Source organism: Lepidochelys kempii, chromosome 2 (genome assembly GCF_965140285.1).
Source record: "Lepidochelys kempii isolate rLepKem1 chromosome 2, rLepKem1.hap1, whole genome shotgun sequence".
Taxonomy (NCBI): Eukaryota; Metazoa; Chordata; order Testudines; family Cheloniidae; genus Lepidochelys; species Lepidochelys kempii.
Genome location: NC_136381.1, coordinates 50,444,597 through 50,468,900, shown reverse-complemented (window position 1 = coordinate 50,468,900; position 24,304 = coordinate 50,444,597). Strand labels below are relative to the sequence as shown.

At 42.7% G+C, this 24,304-nt stretch overlaps 1 long non-coding RNA gene across 1 annotated transcript; it reads right to left on the bottom strand.

Annotated features, from left to right (window-relative positions):
* Positions 1-557: 557 nt before the first annotated feature.
* On the bottom strand, positions 558-16,907 carry LOC140905877 (uncharacterized). The gene is made up of 4 exons (XR_012156972.2): positions 16,787-16,907; positions 16,057-16,146; positions 10,109-10,242; positions 558-673 (listed from the first exon to the last, which is right to left on the bottom strand). It is a non-coding gene; the product is annotated as an uncharacterized LOC140905877 (long non-coding RNA).
* Between the last annotated feature and the right edge of the window lie 7,397 nt (positions 16,908-24,304).

Sequence of the window (24,304 nt, the reverse complement as noted above, 5' to 3'; positions counted from 1 at the left end):
TTAGAATGATGTGCTCTCAGCAACCTGTGTTGCTAAGCAGACAGGCAGCTGGTTTTATATCAGCTGGAACTTTTCCATATCTGTGTCTTTAGTCCTAGATAAAATGCACTGCAAAAGTCAACAGATGTCATGAACGTGTGGTGCACTGTGTCCAGGTCTGAGTCCAATGGGGTGGGATGTGAGTTTCTGGCTAGTCACAGGTGGCAGTGGAACTGTTGCAGAACTTGAATCTAATAACTGATACCACACTTTGAGAATTCAGTGTTTTGTATGTGGGTGTTTTAATCAGGAACGTATATTTCCCATAACAGATTGCATTTCAAAATAACTGAAACAGCTCCCAAAGGAATAGCGAACTGATGAGAATTCATTAGTTAGGCAGAGTGACAGGCTGCAAGCATTTTTTATAATGACAGGCATAAGGGCAAGTTGTGAATGAAAGTCATAGACACTATCGATATGAATTATTTAAAATGAGATCAGATTAAATGTTAATCATCCACTGTGTTGTATAGTAGTTGTTTTTATTCACTATTCATTTCCAATACTCTGCATTTATTTAACATTGTATTTTTTTTCCATAGATGAGTAGATCCAGTGCAACTGTGGGCAAAGATGTGCCTCCTGTCTCCTTATCGTTTAGATACTGTGGTGATGGGCTTTCTAGAAATCTCTATGATAGAAAAGGATAAGACAAGAATGAATGCTTCTCCATTAACTGGTTAATTAGAGGTGCTAGAAGTGGTACAATCAACACTTGTCCTGCTGGGCCATATTCAGAAATACTTCACCTTTCCCTTCCCATTCAACCACTGAGAAAACACGAGTGACGTCTCTCTGATATACATCTTATTGGCAGATGAGATTTGTTTTTTTGGAGACTTTCATGAATGTTTACAGAATTCTGGTACAACACTATTCTGTTGTACATTACATTGCTCCAGGGCTTATGCTGTTGCATATGCTATCTCCTCACAAGGAATGCTTTGGCATATAACTATAACCCTATACTATTCTGGCAAAAGACCCCTGGTGTGCACAGCGAAACTGACAAAGCTTGGCTTTGTACAGGTATAGTAACACCCCCAGTGAAACAAATGATACTTGTAAAAACATAGTTTGATAAGGCTTACTTCCATGACCTTTTAGACAAGAGGTGGAAGAGCCAATTATTGCACCTCAAGTATTAGAGGGGTAGCTGTGTTAGTCTGTATCCACAAAAACAACGAGGAGTCCGGTGGCACCCTAAAGACTAACAGATTTATTCGGGCATAAGCTTTCGTGGGTAAAAAACCCCACTTTGCATCTGAAGAAGTGGGTTTTTTACCCACGAAAGTGTATGCCCAAATAAATCTGTTAGTCTTTAAGGTGCCACCAGACTCCTCGTAATTATTGCACCTGTGACTGATTGCCTACAGGCTGGGGGCGGGGAGCTTAGCACCTACGTCTTATAAGGAACTGGAGGGAACTCAATAGGGAAAGAGTCTACACAGGACATAAGATTCTCCTGTAGAGAGAAACTTACAGGGAATAGGTCAGAGTCATGGGGGATGCCCTGCAATAGGGCTTAACCAGGCAAGAAACCTGATGGGGAGATCCACAGGAAGCTGGTTAGACTGCTGTGGGGGGAGATAAGGTCAATAAAAGTACTTCAGTGGAGCCTGAGAGGGGTGGAAGATTTATTTGTTCAGCAGAGAAGGGAGAGGCAAATGGCCAATAGTATGGTGCTGGAGATGAGAATCCCTTTCAGCATCGCACCCTGACACAAGAGGGTGCTATGGGTGATGAGTGCACTACTTTACACAGTTTGCCAGTTTAGCTGCATCTATGCTACAGACTCCTGCTGACACAGCATTGATGCTGAGGGATCACACCTCTCCACATGGTTAACCAACGTAGCTTTACCAGCAGAAGTCCCTTGTGTGGATGCAGTTTCACTGCAAAAAAATAGCTTGTTTTGCTCATGTGGGGCGGATTTACTATATTGTTACAAAGAACAGTTTTGCTGTTATAGCTGTGTCCATGCTTGGAGGGCTTTGCTGGTATAACATACCTGTAATGGTAAAGCGCTATAAACATAGCCTCAGTCTCCTTCATGCAAGTCTGCCATACATAATTATTTCCCTGTGTTTTTTAATAGAGGAAGCTGGATCTTTCAGCAGCTGGGTAGGGGTCACTGGGGAATGTATGGCACTTCATGAAATGTAGGGAGGTGGATGGAGATTGTAAATACATTAATTGGATATTTTTGTAAAAATAAATTGTAAGAAAATAGTTCTATGTTGGCTTTTAAAGTATTCTGTTAGGTTTCAGAGTTAACAATCCACTCAGATGAATGAGGCAGTTGACACCTCTGAGACCCACTGTTTCTGATTGCTTATAGACTCAGAAAGACAAGCTTGCCTGATTTTACCCTCTGTTCCCACCTTCCATGCTTTTCTTCAAAACCAAGAAAACTGAAAATTTGGATCTAAAAAATTAGAGATTGCTGCATACTCCTACTGCAAGGGAAGGATTCTACAGCAAATGTGAAAGCTGTGGAGCCTTAACTGTGTTCGATGAATTATTCACTGTTCACAGTGTGTGATCGATATTCTCTTTGTTTATCCTTTGCTCTCAGTCTCTTCAGCTATTATTGTCAACCTTTTTTTTCCGCTTCTTGCATAACATGCTCATTTTTTTGTTATGTTTTCAAATAGAAAACTGAGCACAGTTATTTAAATTTCAGCCATTTTGGAGTCATTACTTACCTATTCACCTTTCACATTTTTCTAGCTGTTCTATCTTTCCATAATGTTGTTCTTTTTTTCTGAATACAACCCTTTCTTATTTCCTTTGACTCCATTATCTGGCATAATTTAATCTTACTTTTTTGCATTCCTTATTTTATATGTGTATTCCTTGACAGCTAGCTTACATCTATTCCTTCCAATCTTCCCTCTCTTCCATTTCCTATACAGTTCCTTTCTGCATTTCAGTTATTTCACTTGCCCTCCTTTCACTAATGTGGCTTTCTAAAATATGTATTAAATGTTAGTGATGTTAGTTTTGGTGCTTCCAGTATCATGTCTTTTTTTAAAAAAAAGTTTTCCTTTTCTCTACCACCTGTCTAACTAGTACTGTGTCCATTTTACACAGCAATGTATGCTTTAAGGGGTCTTAATCTCCTGATGTGGCTATTCATTCCTGTAGTCCATCTTTGTGCTACAAATCCAATTAGTTTGTCCCCCAGCTGCTGCAAAATAGTTCTACACTTTTCTTTGATAAATATCTCCTCACTTCCATTCTCAACATATCTCCGAATGACTTAAACCACCCAATGTCACAGCATTAATTTATATTTTATATTTCCTCTGTAAGGGCCAAATCCTATCCTCACCTTTCTGGCTGCAGAGGGACTCTTGGCTGAGTTGCACTGTGGGAAGAGGACATGGTTTAGCAGGGCTTGTGCAGGATGTGTGTGATATTGAGCCTCGCTCTGTTGAAGCTCCACAGGAGTTTGAGGGCACAGTGGGCTGGGCTAGGATCCCCTGATCCTCTACTACTTATTCCCCTGAGATTAGGGCCAACCTGAAATAGCTTCTGTAAAGCAGCTACATAGCCACTGCAGGATTCCTTCCCCTTTTCCCCAGTAAACGTTCCTAGTATTCTAGTTGGCTATTTATGCCAGGCATTAGAACAAGATTTATCCCTAAGGTTCTGATCCTGCCTTCATTTGAAATCAACAGATCTTTGGCTGTGAACTTCAGTGGGAGATAGACTGGGTTCCAAGTGCCTTATCTCCCCGTTCTCTGTTTAACTATTACAATGAGTGGGTTCCTCATCCAATACATTCTCTGTCGTGTTAACCATTCTGCTATTATGTCTACATGAAAACTATCCTTTGGAAACTTTTGTTAAAGTTACACACAAATAACAAGATTAGGTATTTGAAGCCTCAGTTTCATCTTCACACACCTTTTTTTTTTTCATTTTGACATTGCATAATGATGAGTCTGTATTGCATAATGATGAGACTGCCAAATTTCTTTCTCTAAACTGGGGAGTGGGAGTTCATCTTCAGAATTTTCCAGATGCAAGAAAGCCTTAATCCAATACATTTCATGTTTAAATGCCACATATATAAAATGCAAAGAAATCCATTTGCAGGGAGAAGCTAAAATATTTTGTAACAATGTTCAGGGGATAGTGACTCTTCCCCTCCCCCCTCCTAACAGAGAACTTTTTGGAAACAGACATCAAAAAGAATCCTAATGAAACCCTCGCCATAGTTCTGTGCATGAGCTGGCACAATACAGTCAAAATCTGATAGCAGTTTTCACATTGCTCTTCAAATGACTGTAAAGGACATAAATAATCAACAGCCTTATCTCCAGTGATAAACCACCTCGGAAAGGTAGGATTTTAATCTGTCCTCAAAAGATGAAAGTTGCACTTGCAAATGGAGTACGCTAACTGTGGTGAATCAAATGAAATGAAACTCCCTTGCTGTTCTAGAGAAACGTAGTGCCCTTGTGTGGGCAAACTATCAAATTCAGCTTAGCTGCAAGCACAGCCAATTCTACTGAGTTCAGTGGACTTGTGCCTCTTCTTGCCTGTGGTGAATTTGTCCAATAGTTTTCTTATATCAAAAAGATAATAGCCAATAGGAGAATTCAGGAGCAGAATGGTTTCTTAGCCTGTTTTAGGATGGATAAATAAAATAAATAAATAAATAGAGTTAATCTGATGCAGCTGTTCAGTAGGGCGGGGTGGGGAGAGGGGAAAGCTATATAATATTCAAGAAAGAGGCAACATATTCAAACTTGAATCACTGGTGGGTTTTTTTGTTTTGTTTTTTGCAGTTCAGTAATGTGCTTAGAATGTTAAGAGCTCGTTCTTTTGAAGGTATGGGATTTCAAGTGTCTTTCTAGACTAACATCTGATCAGAAAACTCTTATAAAGTTATTTGTTACAATTGTACACCATTTAAGTGAATTTGACACTAAATAGCTTTCATTTAAAGGCCTGTTCTAGGTCAAACTGAAGTCATTGTGACTTCACATTGTGAATGTGAATCTTTTCATTGTCCTCAGTGACCTTTGGATTAGGGACCACAGAAGCAAAGAAAGAAACAGCATGTTCTACAGGAAACACAGACTTAATGAAAAAAATCTCTTCCTCAAGTACTTAAAGGTACTCTTATTTAGCTTTAAATAAACTGAAGTTCTGAAACAACATATATTTCTTTGTTAACTTGTGTATTTGCCAGAACAAGGTATTTGTCTTTGAAACAAGTAAGAAACATGTGTAGAAGATTTAGAAACAGCTTGAAATACTTATCCATTTCAGCCTAATGTTCATAAATAAATTTACAAAATAAGTTAACAGGAAAGCGGGGGAGAAATAATTAGCATACATATCTCCGTAACTCAGTTAACCACAATAGAGAATAATAAAATTATCCACCATTTCACATTAGAATTTCTTAGATATTTGTAGTTCACAGAAACACTACAAGATAATTATAGAACACACTAATTAGTATATGCATGTCTTAACCTTATTACCAAAATGATCAATATCTGAATCCTGATTAAATTTCTCTGGTGACTTTGCACTATTTAAAAATGCAGATTATCAAAATTTTAAGACACGCCTAGTCCCCTTACATCCCACTATCTTTGTAAGTTAAAGAATAGCTATTCCTGATCTTAAACTTTTCAAGTCTTCTCAGCAAAGAAACAAATCCCTTCTGTTCTGAGTAGATTTACAGTGTAAGGAAAAATGTGTTCACCTTGTCAATAAGTCTCTCATACACAAGGAATACAGAATACACCAACATTTTATTCAGACATGAGGGTCTGATTCTGATCTCACTAACCCCAGTGTAATTCAGAGGTAACTCTACTGAAATCAGTGGAATCACAGCTGTGTAAAACCAGTGCAAGTGAGACTAAAAATCAGGCCCCAATCCTTCTCCCACTGAATTCAACAGGCATTTTATCACTGACTTCAGTGGGACCAAAATTAGGCCTTTAAACATATAAGCAGGTGGGTAAGCACTATAGCTACTAAAGATCATACTGGCTGAGTCAGTCTAAAGCATTGCATGCAAAGGACTCATCACCCTATACCCTCTAGGTGAAATCGTGGCTTCACTGATGTCAATGGCAAAACACTCATTAACTTCAGTGGAGTCAGGATTTCATCCTTTACTTTTCTTTCTCTGTGATGCTTCCCCTTGATGTATTTCTTTTCCTGGTACTGCAGAAGATTGGCTAGTATTTTTAAATTAAGACGATGATGACATGAGCTGCAGTTGGTGTTGGAGGAGTCTCTTCATGTTTTTTGAAAAGTTTGTCAGTATCTAATGCCCTGGTAAGAAGCGTGGGTATTGCTCCTGATCTACTTTCCTCAGTATGCTATGTGGTAGTAGTTCTCTATTTTATTCTTCATGATCACATCCATGATCCTGTCCTGAGCAACTGAAGGGGAAAGTATATCAGTTTGTCCCAAATGTACACTGTCTGGTGGAGTCTCAAGGAAGAGGGATGGTGCCATATATGTGGTTGACACTCTCCACTCCACAAGATGTGTGACCATTATCCATCCTGCCAGGGTCCAGTCCCGCAGTTGTGAGTGAAGTTATACCGGGACGTGTTCTGCAAGACTGGACCCTTAACTTGCATTTTTGACTGTCTGATTGTATTTTCTTTGAGATTGCTTTTGAGCTTCAAATTGCCCATGTAGTAAAACAAGACCGAAAAATGTCAGACAAATCAAAACTGTTAAGATGAAACTAATAGTCTAGACCCAGCCAATGAGATAATGCCAGACTTCTGTCAGCATCCATGAGACTAGTGGGCTCAGATGGTGCATTGCACACTCAGGCACCTGCAACTGTTCGACCGTTAGGAGGATAGGTGTGATCATAAGGAACAAACAAACATTTCAGTGTTAGACTCCTTCCTTCCTAACCATATTTAGAAATTTATACAACAAGATGATTTACAAGATCAAGTGTGGTTTTTAAAAAAAAAACTACAGAAGCAGCATTAGCATGAGTTTTTCAACCTTTGTCTTTGGAGCTTTGCAAAAACATTCTTTCAAATATATGTAGTTTTCTGGGATTTTTTTCCTCCTCAATCCCAGTTAATCATAGATAGTAGAGATTGCCCTAGGGATCTTGTCTAGCTCCTTGCCAGTTCCATTTTTTCCCTGATGATATTTTCATTGCTTTGTATAGTCCAGTTCTAAATGACTAATGTGCTTCCATGACTTCCTTAGGGAGATTATTCCACAATCTTAAATAAGTTTTTCTTCATATTTGGCCTACATTTTCCTTCTCTTATTTCCATTTCATTAACCCTTGTTACTGTATCAGTCCTTTAATACTTTAGGAAATTCTTTCTTCTCTGTGGTGTTTACACCCTTCAAACACAAAAGCAATTATTAAGTTCCTCCATGGTGACATTATTTAACCAAGGCAGACATCCTCAGTTCTCTTACTCTTTCCTTCTAGTTACTCATTCCAATCCCTTAACCATGTTTGCTCTTCTCTGAATTTCCTCCAGTGTCTTTTTTTCCCCTCATACTGAGGTGCCAAGAACTGAATGCAGCATTTCCAGAGCCAAGTAGAGGGATTGTCCCATAACACGATGCCTGTGTTTCTCTGCAAATTATCTTGATGGTAAAGAACTTGTTCTCAGCCTGTTGCTTTGAGGCTGCATATCTGGGGCACAGCATGTGTCCGTATCTCAGAGATGATTTGGGATTGTCAGAGCCAGCAGAGTGCTGCTTTATAAGAATATTACCACTGGTGCCCAAAACACTCTGAGGGCCTGATTGGGATCCAGTTAATGCACTTATGCATAGTAGAAAGATAAAGAGTCCCCTTTACTCCCCTGTGCTGGTTACCCATATTGTGGAGACCCACCTCTGTGGGTATGCTGTTTTGTTCTTTTCAGGCATGATCTTCTTTTACACTGCATTTCTCATTGTGATCTGAATGCCTTCCAGTAATGCATTAACTGATAAGATGGACTACATGTGACAGGAATTAGTCCCTTCACCCCAGGGGAGAATTGTGTGGGCAGGTTTTTTGGTATAACTTGTGTGTTCGTTCTGTTATGAGTTTGTACTAGTGAAGGCAAGGTTGAAGAAGTGCCTCTTGCAGAACTGGCTGAAAAAACTGAGTTTCAAAATTCTTTGAGAGAAGGGATAAACTATTCACAAAGTATTTTCTGACCAACTGTAGTGCTTGCATGTGGAACACAGGTGATGAGGAATGGGCAGAGAAGGGTAGGGAGTAGGCTAAACCAGCTCTTTAAGGCAGTACCCCTGTCCTAGATACAGAGCTGACAGATCACCCTTGCTGCCTTCTCTCCCTCCTTCCACACTCAGCAAGGGGAGAGCTGGGAACTTCGTGGTGTCAGCCAGATTCCTGCTCTGCTTCTGGGACAATGTGACTGTGCTGCCCTCTATACAACGATTGTGGTATAGCAACTGATAAAACCTAAGTTGCACAGGGGATTCTGAATCAACAGAATGGAGACATCAGGATCACTCCTTGTCTTTCCAAGCTGACAGAAAGGGGAAACGATAGAAAAACCATCCCAAAAGCCAGGAGTCTGTGTAAGTGTTTAGGAGGTCAAAGTACAGGGGATGGGAGGATTTGAAAAGAGAGGAAGTACCATCAGTCAGAATTACAGACACACACAAAGGAATCTTGTCTTGATTACTGCTGCATTCTGATAAATCACTTGTTCCCCCACCTGTATACCTTCAAAATGCTGCTGCAAAGATCACTTTTCTGAGTCATTGCTTTGACCATGAAAACCCCCTCTCTTCTCCATTGACACCCCTTTCTCTATCACTTCAAATTTAAACTATTTGTCTTCACTGTGAAGGCCCTTCACAGCTTATCCCCGTCCTACCTGTTACATATCATACATCTTTGAGAAAACAGCCAGTGCCTCTTCTCTGACAATGATGCCCATCTTGAATTTCCTATTTCTTATGTTTTTTCCAAGATGCATCCTCCCACTTTCTCACATCCTTCCCCTTATGGCTAGGCAGAACTCCCTGTAAATAGCCACCAAAACACCTCCTCTTGTCTTTTAAATCCTTCATTAAACCTGTTCTCCACTGATGCCTACAAAAATATCGACAATGATTACCAGCTAGTGTCTTGTGATCACTATTTAATGTTGAACCATATCATCTCATTTCCTTGCATTCCCCATATGTCCATCTGTCGCTGCCTGTTCCTTCTTATCTTAGACTTAGGCCCCCAATCTTGCGAACACTTACACATGTGCTTAACTTCAGTAGTCCCAAATGCTTCAGTGGGGCTACTCCTTGATAATAAAGTTAAGCTTGTGCATAAGTGCTTGTTTATACCACATACCTCCTGGGTATAGTGTTCTGTCCCACCTAGGGGTACTGAGACCACTTAGAGATTATGAGTCTGCTTTTAGCTCATGCAATAGAGGCTCATGCACTAAACTCCAGAGGTCCCAGGTTCAATCCCACCCGGTGTTACACTTGCAGGATTGCTACCTTAGATTGGAAGTTATTCAGGGCAAGCATTGTCTTTGCTATATGTTTGTACAGCGCCTAGCACAATGGGACTGTGACAGGGTGCTGGGCAAAGGATTTGAGATTCAGCCCTCTGTCATGCCTGCTTCTCATTAGGGGAGCAAATTAGAGCGGGCTGGAGATAACCTGGCTCTAACTGGGGAGATGAAGACAGCTGCTACCTAATTAGCCTGGGGCTGCCTAAAAGCCTAAGGGGAAGGAAGCCAGGGGAGAACAGGAGGAAAGGGAAAAGGCAGGGAATGGAACTAGGGAGGTAGCTCTCCCTTCCCTCCTGCCTGCAGACAGAGAAGGGTTACTTGTTCATGGTAAAACAGTGGTGCGAACAAGCTGGAGAATAAAATGCACCAGTGGTTACTAAATCCAGGGTCTCTGAGTGACTTTTGTGAACCTAGCAGAGGCAGAAGCCAAGGGGGCCCTGCCACACCATGTTACCTCTAAGCACCACTATAATACAACGATAGTACATTGTAATGTCATGTGTTAGGATGTTTGTGTCATAGTGCTGCAATTAATATATGCTGCTCACGGGATGACATAGTGCCATAATCCAACTGGACATCTCACTGTAATTCTTTCTGCAACTCTATTCACTGACAAAGGGGCTCTCCAGTTCTGCAGGGCATACAGATGATTTCCATTAACTTCTTCTTTCAGCAAAATCTGGATGAAAGGGATTAAAGAAATTTTCAGTTCTCAAGAGTTGAAAATGCCCTTGCAAAGAAAAAAAATTGTGAGTATAATGATCTATCACCAAAAACCGTCATTGAAATAAAGCTCTGTTAAATGTTTGAGAAAAGGATGCAAAAGATTGTCTGAAAGGACTAACAACAATAGAACTTACAAAACCCTGACTCTGTTAAGGGTATCTAAAGACCTAGTAATAGACTTGTAAATTTATTTTTTCATTCCATTTTATGCAGATATTCTATTTATGAAATGTAAAAGTTCAGGTAGAACCTGTGTCCCTTTCATTCATCTCCAAAATACTAGCCACCTCACACACTTCAGTTTTTATAAAGGGAAGTTATTCATTTACTTAAGGTTTATTATATTTGTGCTCCATTACCCTTTCCCTGAATCCCAGCTGGAACTTGTCAGTCATTATGAACAGCCTGTTAAATCTCATGCCTGCAGCAACTCTTATCCAACGTTTCTGAATAAAATAGAGTGAGACACCATTACGTTCTACCAGGAACTTAACTATTGAAATATGGGAGCATAGAATATTCAATGGGCCTTCTAGCTTAGTGCTCTGTCTTCAAGAGAAGCCTATATTAGATTCTTCAGAGCAAGTTAGGGGGAGGGATAGCTCAGTGGTTTGAGCATTGACCTCCTAACCGCAAGGTTGTGAGTTCAATCCTTGAGAGGGCCACTTAGTGATCTGGGGCAAAAATTGGGGATTGGTCCTGCTTTGAGCAGCAGGTTAGACTACATGACCTCTTGAGGTCCCTTCCAACCCTGAAATTCTATGAATCTAAGGTGAGTGAGTGAGATGAAACATGATGCTTTTCTTATGCAGTGCTCAGTATTCTACTGTGGGGGCTGAGATTCCTACCTGATCCTCGCTGGTTATCAGTTTATTCCCTGTATCATTAGATTTGATAACCCTAATAACCGTATCCTACCTAGTGACTGCAGATGCTAGTCTATTCTGGTTTTAATCTAATTACTTGTTTCAGTAATAACCTGGAATAACTCTTTCTGAATTATTCCTGCCCAACTATGCTCTGCCAAGATTCTAATATCAATTGTGCTTGTTCCTTTAGAGCATTTTCAGCTGGTTTTAGGTTATGTTTAATTTTCAGTTTCATGTGACAACATAACATTGGAAAAGTTGAGCACATGACAAGATATTTTGTTTGTTCTGGTAAAATTCCACTTTTCCTAACCAAATTAAACCAATGACCGTTCTACTTGCATGTAAAGACAACGTACAACTGCGATCCTGCAGAAATTTCTACATGAAGATGTTTTGGGGACTGGGATCCCTATTACTACCCACTTTCTTAAAGTTAAGTGAGTCTCCTCACAATGTGTTTGCAGAGAAGGTGGCTATGTGGCTACAGTCTGGGGCATTTACATGATTAATAACTACAGAAAATTATGTCCTCACTTCATATTGTATTTTTCTGCATTGGAGATTATGCATAGGCTACAATGACCATAACATCAACTCAACACCAAATAAATGTTACTATGTTTCCTGATAAGTGAATCTGGTAGTGACATGAAGGATTCCAGGGTCAGAAATCCCTATGTAGGTCTGATGGTTTGTTTATTTCCACAGGGCTTTGTGTGGTTCATGAAGCCCCCTTTTCACCTATTCTAGACCATTTTTTTATCACCATTGAATAAACTTTGCCATATATTTTAAAGGAAGCTTAGTGCTGAGAACTTCAAAACTTGCCACAGGTCCTGAACAGTTCCCTCTGCACACACCTTCACTGGTGCATATCTGGGGGTGGGCATCCAAAGTCCTGAGAGACAAAGCTTGGTCATGGGTGCTCTTCACCACATCATCCATCTGAAAATCTGTGGGGATTCCCTGACATAATCTGATCCCTCTTAGCATTGTTTTAGGTGATGGCCCCTCTTAGGGTGACCAGAAAGCAAGTGTGAAAAATCAGGGCAGAGAGTAGGGGGTAATGGGTGCCTATATAAGACAAAGTCCCAAATATCAGGACTGTCCCTATAAAATCAGGACATCTGGTCACCCTACCCCCTCTGCTGAATGAAGTTCCTAAAAGGGGAGGTTGGGAGCAGTTTCAAACAGGTTTTTCATTTGTGCATGGCTTGTGATGGTGTCCTCTGAAGCTGTGTGAAAGCGCTTGCTTTTTGTGGTTGTCCCATTATCCACAAGTTTAGGAGGAGAAGCTCCTTGCCTGTTTCCTGGGAGACTGGGGTGGAGGGAAAAAGAAGGGAAACTCTACTGCCTCTCAGACTTATGAGAGAACAACCTTACTTTCCTGTCCCTGGGTTATATAATACCGGTAAGCAACACTTACAAGCAGCCACTTCCTTAGGAACATCTCTTTGTAAATTGCTGTCCCCTAGTCACTTGTCACCAAAAGGCTCAGTTTATGTCTGTGTCCCATATGCCAGAAGAAGAAGAGAGAACTTGCTCTGGGGACTGGAAGTCTGATCTGTTGTGTAATCCATAGTTTAAAGAATGCTTTGGTGTCAAAATACTCTGTTTTCACCATGTGTCTTCAAATTACTAACCTTTCGTCTTATCTACATAAAAGCACAGGCTATTGAAAAATATCCTTCCCATCGATTCCTTACAGCACCTCTTATAATTTTTATTTCTTAAGATTGATTCTAATAAACTTCATAATGCTGCTTATAAAACAGCCCCTTCACCAGTGATATAAGAATTAAAAGCTAACCTGACATTTGTTGTGTTGTGGGAACGTCGGGGCTGTTCGTATCGTTGGAATGAAATAAACTATACTAAACATCTGCATTCCAGATAATTACTTCATTTGATGGACACAAAACACCCACCCAGAATTTACCTACTTATGTGTTACAAGAAATTAATGTTGTCTTGACTTCTCTAGGTTTAATTTGTGTGGTAGATTCTCTCATCAGTGCAGGAGAATGAAGTGACCCTCAGGGAACTGGTTACAGTTCTCTGATTTTGTGGGCCAGTCTGCACTGTCTCTAGCCTTTGCCTTCTCCCTAGGACCAGCATGAGTTAGAGCAGCCAAGGGGATTTATGCTAGCTAAGGAATGCTGCCACAGAGCTCTTCCCTGTCTCTGATTTACCCTTTACTTTCCCCTGACATGCCCCCTGTGCTATGGGTGTAGTGCACCGGTAACTGGTTCCACCAGCTGAGAATTCCCCTCCACTTCAACTTCCACAGCTGGCACTGCACAGAATTTCACCCCATGTCTTTTCTCCAACCCGTCGAGGAAGGGAAGGGGTTTGAGGATTGGGGAAGATTATATTTTAAATTTTTCTGGCTTGTGTCTGTGAACTGATAGTTCAATATGTGATATTCAGAAAACTTAATACTGTGAAATTTAATCGTTATATGAACCCACCCAAGAGATGGGACGGGTATTGATTTAAATGATGTTTAAATATGTGGGTATAAAGTTTTAATTCTCTGTGCTGTCTTAGGCACAATTTAGAGGGAAATGGTCAATTGAATCAAAGTTGTTGGTATTGCAAAATACAGTTGGATAGAAACACATTGGAGACAAATATAGAACTGTTAATAATGGTTGCAAAGGAGAGAATAATTCAATTTGTGTTGAAAAACACACAAAAAAGGTAATTTTTCTAACTATAACAGTATGTTCATTGAATTTGTTAACTGAATATAACATCTTTTGTGTTTTGAAAGAAGAGATAAGCAGTTTTTCCCAGAATAAATGGAGTGTAAATGATTTTTCTGCTTGTTTAAGTGGTATTTGCTATTTTGCTAAGCTTATGGGAAATGTGTGGAGAAACTGAGGGTGAGACTGTCAGGTTTTAAGGTGTGGTGTCATTTACATGCAGCATACTAGATACTTTCACATGAGTGAAGTATTATTAACACAGCACACTGATTTTTGCATGCGCACATTGGACTCTATTGCCCATATTATTCCACTACAGTTCAGAAAAGATGTGGAAAAAAATGGAGAAAGTCCAGAGGAGAGCAACTGTGATGGGGTGCCTGCCCCTCACTGGGCTCTAAGAGGTTAATAGAGCCCTAGAAAGGCTGTGCAGGAGGCAGCCAATCAGAGAAGGGGCCAAGGGGAACAGCCACTCAGGGCCTGACAGGCCACTATAAGAAGAGCTGCAGGGCAGAGCAGCTTCAGTCACTCTCTGGAGCTTGAAGAGGGAGAAGGACTGGCTGATTTGCAGGCTGAAGGCAGATAGCACCCTGTACAGATTGGTGCTGCAGGTAGAGATGCGAAGAGCTACAGGCAGCTCCTGGTGGGCTGTGGGGATCTGCAGGCTGAGGCCCTGAGACAAGGGCAAAGAGGGTGCTAGGGCTGCGGGGAAGGGGCCAGGGAAATCTACTGAGGAGTCAGAGGGAGTGCAGCAAGCAGCAACCTTTTACAGGATCCATCTTCTCTCCCCCCCTGCACCTCTCCTCACTAGAGGGGAAGTGGCTAGACAGACTGCAGATGCCACTGAAAGAAGTGGCTGGACAGGGACTGTAGAGATGTCCCCTGGAATGGGGGAGCACAAAGTGTGGTGTGACTGGAGGGCTGTGTCAATGAAGAGGACACCATGGTCCTTGGAGGGACGTGGGTCCAGCAGCAGAAGAGGTGATGGGTGGATCACCACCAGAGCAGGGCACACTGGCTACCAGAGCTAATTCCCCTATTGGCCACGAGGAGGCACTGGAGTGGTGACTGAAACCCATTACAGCAACAAAAATGATTAAAGGTCTAGAACAGTGATTCTCAACCAGGGGTACGTGTACCCCTGGGGATACACATAGGTCTTCCAGCACATCAACTCATCTAGATATTTGCCTAGCTTTATAAAGGCTACAGAAACACTAGCGAAGTCAGTACAAACTAAAATTTCATACAGATAATGACTTGTTCATATTGCTCTATATGCTATACACTGAAATGTAAGTGCAGTATTTATTTTCCAAATTCATTATTTTATAATGAGAAAGTAAGCAATTTTTCAATAATAGTGTGCTATGACACTTCTATATTTTTATGTCTGATTTTGTAAGAAAATAGTTCTAAGTGAGGTGCAACTTGGGGGTCCACAAGACAAACCAGACTCCTGAAAGGGGTCTAGTAGTCTGGAAAGATTGAGCCACTTGTCTGGAAAACATGACCAATGAGGAAAGAATGAAAAAAACTGGGGTTCTTCTGGAGAAGAGGAGACTGAAGGGGGACATAAGTCTTCAAATACAGAAATGGTTGTTATAAAGAAGATGGTAAATTTTTCTCTTTGCTTTTTGTCCTGTCCTCAGTGGATAATGAGCTTAAATGGCAGCAAGGGCGGTTTAGGTTAAACATTAGGAAAAACTTCCAAACTGTAAGGGTGGTTAAGCATTGGAACAAATTACCTAGGGAAGTTGTGGAATCTCCATCACTGAAGGTTTGAAGACTAGGTTAGACAAAGGCCCTATCAAGGATGGTCTAGATAATATTTAGCCCTGTCTCAGTGCAGGGAACTATACTAGATCTACAGAGGTCCCTTACAGTCCTATATGTTGATTTTGTGCATAGTTGGGATTAGCATCCTAGTTCTTCAACCTTTACCTCTTGAGCTGAAAATATCTCTTAGCTGGTAGTTGCAATGGGTTCCTTATCCTACCCCAATCTAGTACATTATAGAGTCATAGGTCCACCAGTGGTACTAGACACTACAGAGGACACAGTGGGTATGGGATTACAATGTCACCCCTTTCTACTCTATTGAGAATCTGTACCTGATATATGGTGGAACAAATACTGCATCTCCAAAAATGAGGTGTAAAGACTGTTCTGCAGCACACTTACCTCAATGTTAATGAAGACACCCTGTCTTCTTCTGTGCTTCATGGGCAACTCAGTTCAATGTTTTCCCTCAGTGTACAGCAATGGTCCATCCTGTATTAATGCAGTGATAAGTTGCATAATTAAAATAAAATTTAGGGGGGAAAGAGTCAGGAAATGTTAGAGCAATATTAACTCAGCCATGCTGTACATCCTTAATAGTTTGGTACAGTAAGCTTCCTATTTCCTGAGAAAAGGAGGGCTAGAATGTAGAATGTAGGTGCAATGAGGTTTAGTCAATGTTGCTTTGGTAGTCTTCACTTTTTGTGGTTCCTGACTTTTTAAATTTAAACCTGATTACCTTCATGGTGTTAACATTGGCTTTTATTTATTTATTTTTACATTTAATAAACTGCAGATACACACAAATGCTTATTTGACTTTCCATATATAGCCATAACTTCCACTGGATTAATGCATATACCGAAAGAAGAACGGATCCTGAATTTATAAGGGGGAACAACAAACAAATGACTAAAGTATCAGACTAAAACAAGTCTATGGGTTCTGTATGGCTCAAGGGATAGTAATGAGATATGCAGCCTCTCACCTATCATGTCTAATCAACTACCTAATCTAGTTAATGCACCTCTGTAATCCCCTTAAAGCATACTTCCCAAATACATTATCAGCCATTTCTGTAAAAAAGATGTTATAAGAATTCTCATCCTCCATTTTTTTTAAAAGCACTTACCTTTTCAGACTGCATAGTTTACAGTTTTGAAAGCATCGTTCTTGAATATGTATTCTAACAGCCTTGTTTCATGTTTGCAGTTAATATTAGAAACAGCTTAGTTTGTCCTAGAAATAGCAAATTACAGTAATCCACCAGGGTATAGTGAAACAAATATTTTCTATGATGCCTACCCTAAATGTTCGCCTCTGAGCACTTCACTAAAATGGTCTGAGTCATCCTTTTTAAAGAGAGGGTGTGGTGAAAGAAAATGAACCACAAGTTGGATATCCTGAGGCAAATGCAGACCAGTGCATATGGTACATCATTACAAGTCTGATTTTAATGAAGTTTTAGAGCTTTAAATTTCACATCACAGTTGGTACTGATACACATTTTACTGTTATTGCCTTTCATTTGCCAAGTAAAGATAATTGATGGTTTTTACTAGTGACTTTTTAGATTTGGAAGCTCTCTATCTTTAACAATGAGTTCTGTTCTTTTTTTGTGTCTTTACTCATATTTATGCAGATTTTTATATTATGTCAAATGATTTTCAAGTGGGCTTAAAATATAAATCAGCAAGGGGCAGATTCTGCTATGTTTATCCCTGCTGAGCAGTAATTTACTCCTCAAATAGCATAAGTGAGAGAAGTGGCACTATCCATGGAGTAATAGTCCACTAGTCTGAAGGAAGAATGGGAAAGTCCTAAGTGAGTTTTTCTTCTATTGTAAAATCATTCAGTATCTAATATCACTGTCGCTTAGCTGAATATGTGTACTTACTCATCCAACCCCATTTGGAATAGTCAATGAGGGGAGAGGGCTTTGGTTTTTAATACACCTTGTGTGTGAAGACACATGGCTGATCAAAAAATAAAATTGAAAAACAATATCATTAGCAAGAATAATTAATATTTTAAAACAGGTGAAGATGAACAAAAATTGAATATGAATTGAATATGCATTCATGATGTATAAAATGGGAAAAATAACAAATGAGCAAGAACAATTATGAACATTAAGAAACCAACCTAAAACAAACACCAAAAAAAGTGACAAACAAGACATGCACCTGCCACTTACCTTGACAACACTGCACGTGTGATGTACCTCCCCCCATTCCCTCAGTTGTCTGGGTTTTGTCATTTTAGACACCAATCCTGGACCAGCCTTCATGGTCCTCTAGCACAGAACAGCTAGCAGGATGTGACCCTTAGGTTGTAAGCCCTGTGGAGCAGATTGTATCTTATTATGACTTTGTACAAGGACTGGCACAATGGTTGCTACTTCTCTATAAATGTATTTTAACAAGACATGTTGATTCATATCTATCACCCATTTTACTAATGTAAAATGCTGGAGATCAGTTTGGCTACAAAGCTTCTGTAAAGCATTAAATCTCAAGGACATCTAGCCCTTATCAATAAAAGGTTGATGACTGCTTGGATAGAGGAAGCAATGCATGTTTTGTAAGGTTACATGGTAAGGGGAAGAGCCAATGATCATAGGGAAATAATCCCTAATGATTACAGAACTAAAGCTCTACTAACCAGTAGCCATTACCACCAACTCCATGCTGTGGGTGTTCAAAAATACAGATTTTGAAGTATCCAGGTTAAAAATTAACAAAACCTTTTATCTTAGAAAATGATCTCTGCCTATTTGGGATTTGGGGGGGGGGGGAGGTAGAGCTCAGTGGTTTGAGCATTGGTGTGCTAAACCCAGGGTTGTGAGTTCAATCCTTGAGGGGGCCATTTAGGGATCTGGGGCAAAAATTGGGGATCGGTCCTGCTTTGAGCAGGGGGTTGGACTAGCTGACCTCCTGAGGTCCCTTCCAACCCTGATATTCTCTGATTCTATGATATCTGTGAGTGAATTCTGTGCTATTATGCTTATTAAACAGAGGGATTTAGTTAGATGCATGCACAGGTTCTCTTCAAACTCTCCACATTGCTTTGCCAGACCTGCAACACTTCTGTTCTGCCAGTTGTGACAAATATTATGGTGACTTAGGTCTTGTCTTCATGTACAATGCTGCAGTGGCGCAGCTGCACCACTTTAGTGAAGACGCTACTATGCCAACAGGACTGTTTCTCCTGTCAGCGTAGTTAATACATCTCCCCGAGAGGCAGTAGCTATGTCGACTGGAGAGCTTCTCCTGTCAACATAGTGCTGTCTATACCGGGGGTTAGATCAGTATAACAGTGTCATTCAGGAATGTGGATTCCCTTGAGCGATGTAGTTATACCGATTTAAGTCTCTGTTCATATTACTAAGGCCAGGTCTATACTAAACAGATAATAGAATGAGGCTACTAAACTCCTTATCACTTAGATTCTGAGCTAAGATTTTAACAATGCTCTGGTAGATATGAAAGTCTAGTATACTGACCCACTGTACCATTATCCCTGAATCGCTGGCTGTTTTAGAATGACTTATTAGGATTTACAGACTTGCAAAAAAAAATTTACTGGAAGGCCTGCTAGGGAAGAAAAGTGTGAGCAGAGAAGAAGGAATTATGTTAAAGGGGAAATAAAATCATTTATTAACTTAGTTAACAGTGGTCTTGCATCTCTCTGCTGTACACAGATGAGTTTCATAAATTCTGCTAATCTCTGCAGATACTCCAAAGGGAAAACTTTAGTGTCTAAAAGTGTAGATGGAAAATTACAACATACTTCTAGAGGAACTGTGCTTCAAATCTGCTAAGACAGAGGGTGAGTCAATCCCAGGCACATAGTGACCCAAAACCATCACTGCCGGAGGTTATTTGAAGTCTTATGTGAAATTAAGCTGGTGATCCCAGTCCAATTGCTGGTGGTTAGGCATTTGCACCACAGAACCACCTCTCCATGTGTCACCTGCATGTGCTGTCTTGGCAAAAAGGCCCAAGATTGGATGCGTACAGAGACTGATCTATCCTCCTAACCAAAAGATGCTCTCACCAAATTAGGAACGATATGGCACAGTGGCAAAATGTTGTGGGGAAGCCTGTACTGTTGCTATCAGTGCTATACATGTTCTGTTGTTAAACAGACTTCGGTCTGCATGACGGTCAATTCAACATGATTCAAAAGCAGATATCATTTCTAAATAATGACGGTATGACTGGCTGTATTATAGACTTGCCTCAAATAGCGTATGCATTTTTTGAAAAGCATGCATTAAGGACTCCTCCAAACATCCTCAGTGGTAAGTGAAAACCTAAATAATATGTCAGTTTTTACAGATTCAGAGTTTGTGACTTGGTTCAGGCTACAGATGGTTTTGGTGCTACAGCTAGAATTTAAAACTGGAGAATCCCTGGCTTGCACTCTACTGTCCAGTCAGTCCAGTGAATCACAGCTTGCTTCCATGATTAATGTTCAGTGAAAAATTAGTTTCTCTGATGCTATAAGGATAATTTGGGACTCACATCCTTCCCTCATCAAGGAAAGATCAGAACGAAGCCAACACACATGAGCAATTATCAGCTGGTATCACACTGAACCTCTACAATAATGGTTCTCTAGTCTAGCTGACAATTTCTTGCCAAATCTCTCAGGTGTAATTGCAAACTCAGTATCATGCTCACTGAGACCCTTCTGCTTTCATACGATCTGACATTCCAATAGAAATCTGTGTGTGTATAAACATGAAATGTGTTATGCTATAGGTTTTGCACTCCTAATAAGTGAGTAAGCAATGGGAAATAGATTCCTCATTCTCTACCTTGTGAGAACACAGTATTTTTCTTTTTGGCCAATTGACCATCAGACTACCTCAGACTTCTTTCATTTATAAATGAAACTACAAAACTGTGTAAACTATAAAATTTATATACTGTGACAAAGTTCCTCCTCTGCCTTGGTGGGTCCTGCACTTATTGGTGGATTTTTCTCACCTCAGAGGTTCACGGCAGCCCTCAGTTTGGCCACTTTCAAATCTGCTGTTCACTCAGTTAGCCTCACCACTGGCCAGCATGGGGAAAGGAAGAACAATCCCCACAGTCTCTGCTGATCAACCTAGTGGATCGGGGAACAGGCCAGAGACCTTCCCCTCTGGTGGAACCCACAGTCCAGTTCAACTCCTCTGGTATCAAGTAAGGAGTTGGAAGGATGGAGGGAACCCGGGCCTGCCCTCTATTCCAGGTTCTAGCCCAGGGCGCTGTGGATTGCAGCTGTCTACAGTGGCTTCTGTAACAGCTGTGTGACAGCTACAACTCCCTGGGCTACTTCCCCATGGCCTCCTCCCAACACCGTCTTTATTCCCACCACAAGATCTTCCTCCTGTTGTCTGATAATGCTTGTACTTCTCAGTCTTCCAGTAGTACACCTTCTCACTCTCTGCTTCTTGCTCCCAGCTCCTCACACACACCACAAACTGAAGTGAGCTCCTTTTTAAACCCAGGTGCCCTGATTAGCCTGCCTTAATTGATTCTAGCAGCTTCTTGGTTGGCTGCAAGTGTTCTAATCAGCCAGTCTACCTTAATTGTTTCCAGAAAGTTCCTGCTTGATCTGGAACCTTCCCTGTTACCTTACCCAGGGAAAAGGGACCTTCTTAACCTGGGGCTAATATATCTGCCTTCTATCACTCCCCCCTCCCCACACCCTGAACCCTTGAGCCTGACCGAGAAGTGCCACCACCCAGTTGCTCAGCTCCTGGAGCTCAGAATCTTGCCTCTGCCCCTACCCCTGTCCCTGACCCCGGCCCTGCCTCTGATGCCAACCCTGTCCCTATCCCCTCCACCTCCTGCGATGCTATTGCCGCCCCTGGGGCTGTCTCATTCCCTTTTCCAGAAAATTACCCCCAGGGAGAGGCCTTTGTATTTCCCTGTCCCGACCCACTAGGGGCTATCTTCCCTCTGCTGCCCCCTATTGCCCCAGGGTTCGAGGCTGGCCACGTGGCGCCAGATCATTGGGATCCCCATGGGGAGTCCATACCTTGCCTGCCCATCTCGGTGGGCCACGGGGCTGTGTCAGGGGCCCCACCAAAGGATGGTCAGGAGTCAGTAATCCCACCCCCCCACATGCACTGTGATAGGAGCTGCTGGAGTTTTTAGACGTCCGTAGCTCCCACAACAAGGTGCAGCTTGCTCTCCAGCGATGGGGGGAACTTTCATCAGATCCTCTGGGCCACAAGGGCCCTTATGGGGGAGGGTAAAAGGACTGGGAAGCAGGCTGCCGCAGCCTACCAGCGGGTCCACGGCTTCCGTGACTTATTGCTCCCCTACGGGTAGGTCACAGTTTTCTGCATGGCCTAATGGGGGCCGCGAGCATCCCTGCAAGTGAGGATCCCCCCCAGCCCTCCTCATGGCACCGCTCATCATCGCAACATTGAACATGCGGGGCTGTAGGATGGGTTTCCATAGGTCGCAGGTGCTCTTCGTCCTTCGTGGGGGGGGGGACTCTGTGGATTTTCTGAAGGAGACTCATATGGATCCAGCTGCCAAAGACAGCTGTCAGCTGGGCTGGGGGGACAGGGTCTACTTTAGCCATCTCACAGTTCGTACGTGTTCTCCCCTGACCTACGGCCCAAGGTGCTGGGGGTCGCCGAGGCTGTGCCGAGCCGTCTGCTGCACCTCCGGGGCCATATGGAGGGGCTCGTAATCAACCTCGTTAACGTCTATGCCCCGACATCAGGCCCAGAGCAGCTGTGATTCTATCAGCAGGCATCCGCCTTCCTCAGCACCTTGGATCCTCACGAGTGCCTGGTCCTGGGCAGGGACTTCTGCTCCTCAAGGGTGGTGTTGGACCGCTCAGGGACCGAGCAGTGCCTGGCCACCACGGACGTCCTCCGGGAGATAGTGGAACATCACTACCTGGTGGACGTCTGGCACAACCACCACCCAGATGACATTTCAACGTTCACCTTTGTCCAGGTGGAACCCCATCGGTTGCACCTCTCCCAGTTGGACTGCATTTATTTATCACGTTTCCACCTTTCATGAGCCCACTCCTCCAGCATTCGGCCAGCCCATTTTCTGACCATCATTTAGCCACCATGATGGCCTCCCTCTGAGCAGAGAGGCCAGGACCAGCCTATTGGCATTTCAACAACAGCTTATTGGAGGATGTGGGCTTCATGGCGTCCTTCCGGGAGTTCTGGCTGGCCTGGTGAGGGCAGCGGCATGCCTTTCCCTCAGCACGGTGGTGGTGGGACCTGGGGAAGGTGCACGCCCAGCTCTTCTGCCGTGACTACACCCAGGGCACCAGCCGACGGAGGGATGTGGCGATAGAGTAATTGGAACGGGAGGTCTTAGAGCTGGAGAGGTGTCTGGCCGCCAGCCCCAAGGATCTGCCCCTCTGTGAAGCGTGCCGGGAGAAGCGGGAGGAGCTCTGGGCCCTGGAAGATCACTGGGCCCAGGGCAGCTTTGTTCAATCCTGAATCCGTCTCCTTCGGAAGAGGGATCACTGCTCCCGCTTCTTCTATGCCCTGGAGAAAAAGAGGGGGGCCAAGAAACACATCACCTGCCTTCTGGCAGAAGACAGCACCCCCCTCACGGATCCAGTGGAGATGTGTGGGAGGGTGACAGCCTTCTATGCAAGCCTTTTCTCCCCAGATCCAACCGATCCTAATGCTTGCACAGTGCTCTGGGAGGAGCTCCCTACAGTCAGCGTGGACAAACAAGACCGGCTAGAGCTGCCTCTCCCTCTGGCTGAGTTCTCGGAAGCCCTCAGTCACATGCCCACCAATAAATCTCCGGGCATGGAGGGGCTGACCATGAAGTTCTACCGCGTGTTCTGGGACGTCCTCGGCCCAGACCTAGTCACCATCTGGGCCGAGTCTTTGGAGAGCGGAGTCCTCCCTCTTTCATGCAGGTGAGCCATGCTCGCCTTATTGCCGAAGAAGGGGGACCTTTTTCACTAGGAGGGTGGTGAAACACTGGAATGTGTTACCTAGGGAGGTGGTAGAATCTCCTTCCTTAGAAGTTTTTAAGGTCAGGCTTGACAAAGCCCTGGCTGGGATGATTTAATTGGGGATTGGTCCTGCTTTGAGCAGGGGGTTGGACTAGATGACCTCCTGAGGTCCCTTCCAACCCTGATATTCTATGACCTCCACAATTTACAAAATTGGTGTCCCGTCTCACTCCTCAGCATGGACTACAAAGTCGTAGCAAAAGCAATCTCGCTGCGGCTAGGGTCCATGCTGGCAGACATGGTCCGACCACACCAGACCTACACCGTCCCGGGCCACAGCATCTTTGACAACCTATATCTGGTCCAGAACCTTTTGGAACTCAGGTGTAGGGATGGTCTGTCATCGTCCTCCTGTCCTTGGATCAGGAGAAGGCATTCAACAAGGTGGACCATGGGTATCTCCTGAGCACTCTGCAAGCGTTTGGCTTCGGACCCCAGTTTGTGGATTTTCTCCTGGTGCTGTATGCCTCCGCAGAGTGTCTGGTCAGGCTCAACTGGACCCTGACTGAACCGGTCAGCTTCGGGCGAGGAGTACAGCAGGGGTACCCCCTCTTGGGCCAGCTGTACGCTCTGGTGATCAATCCCTTCCTCTGTCTCCTCCGCAGGAGGTTGAGAGGGTTGGTGCTATGGGAGCCTG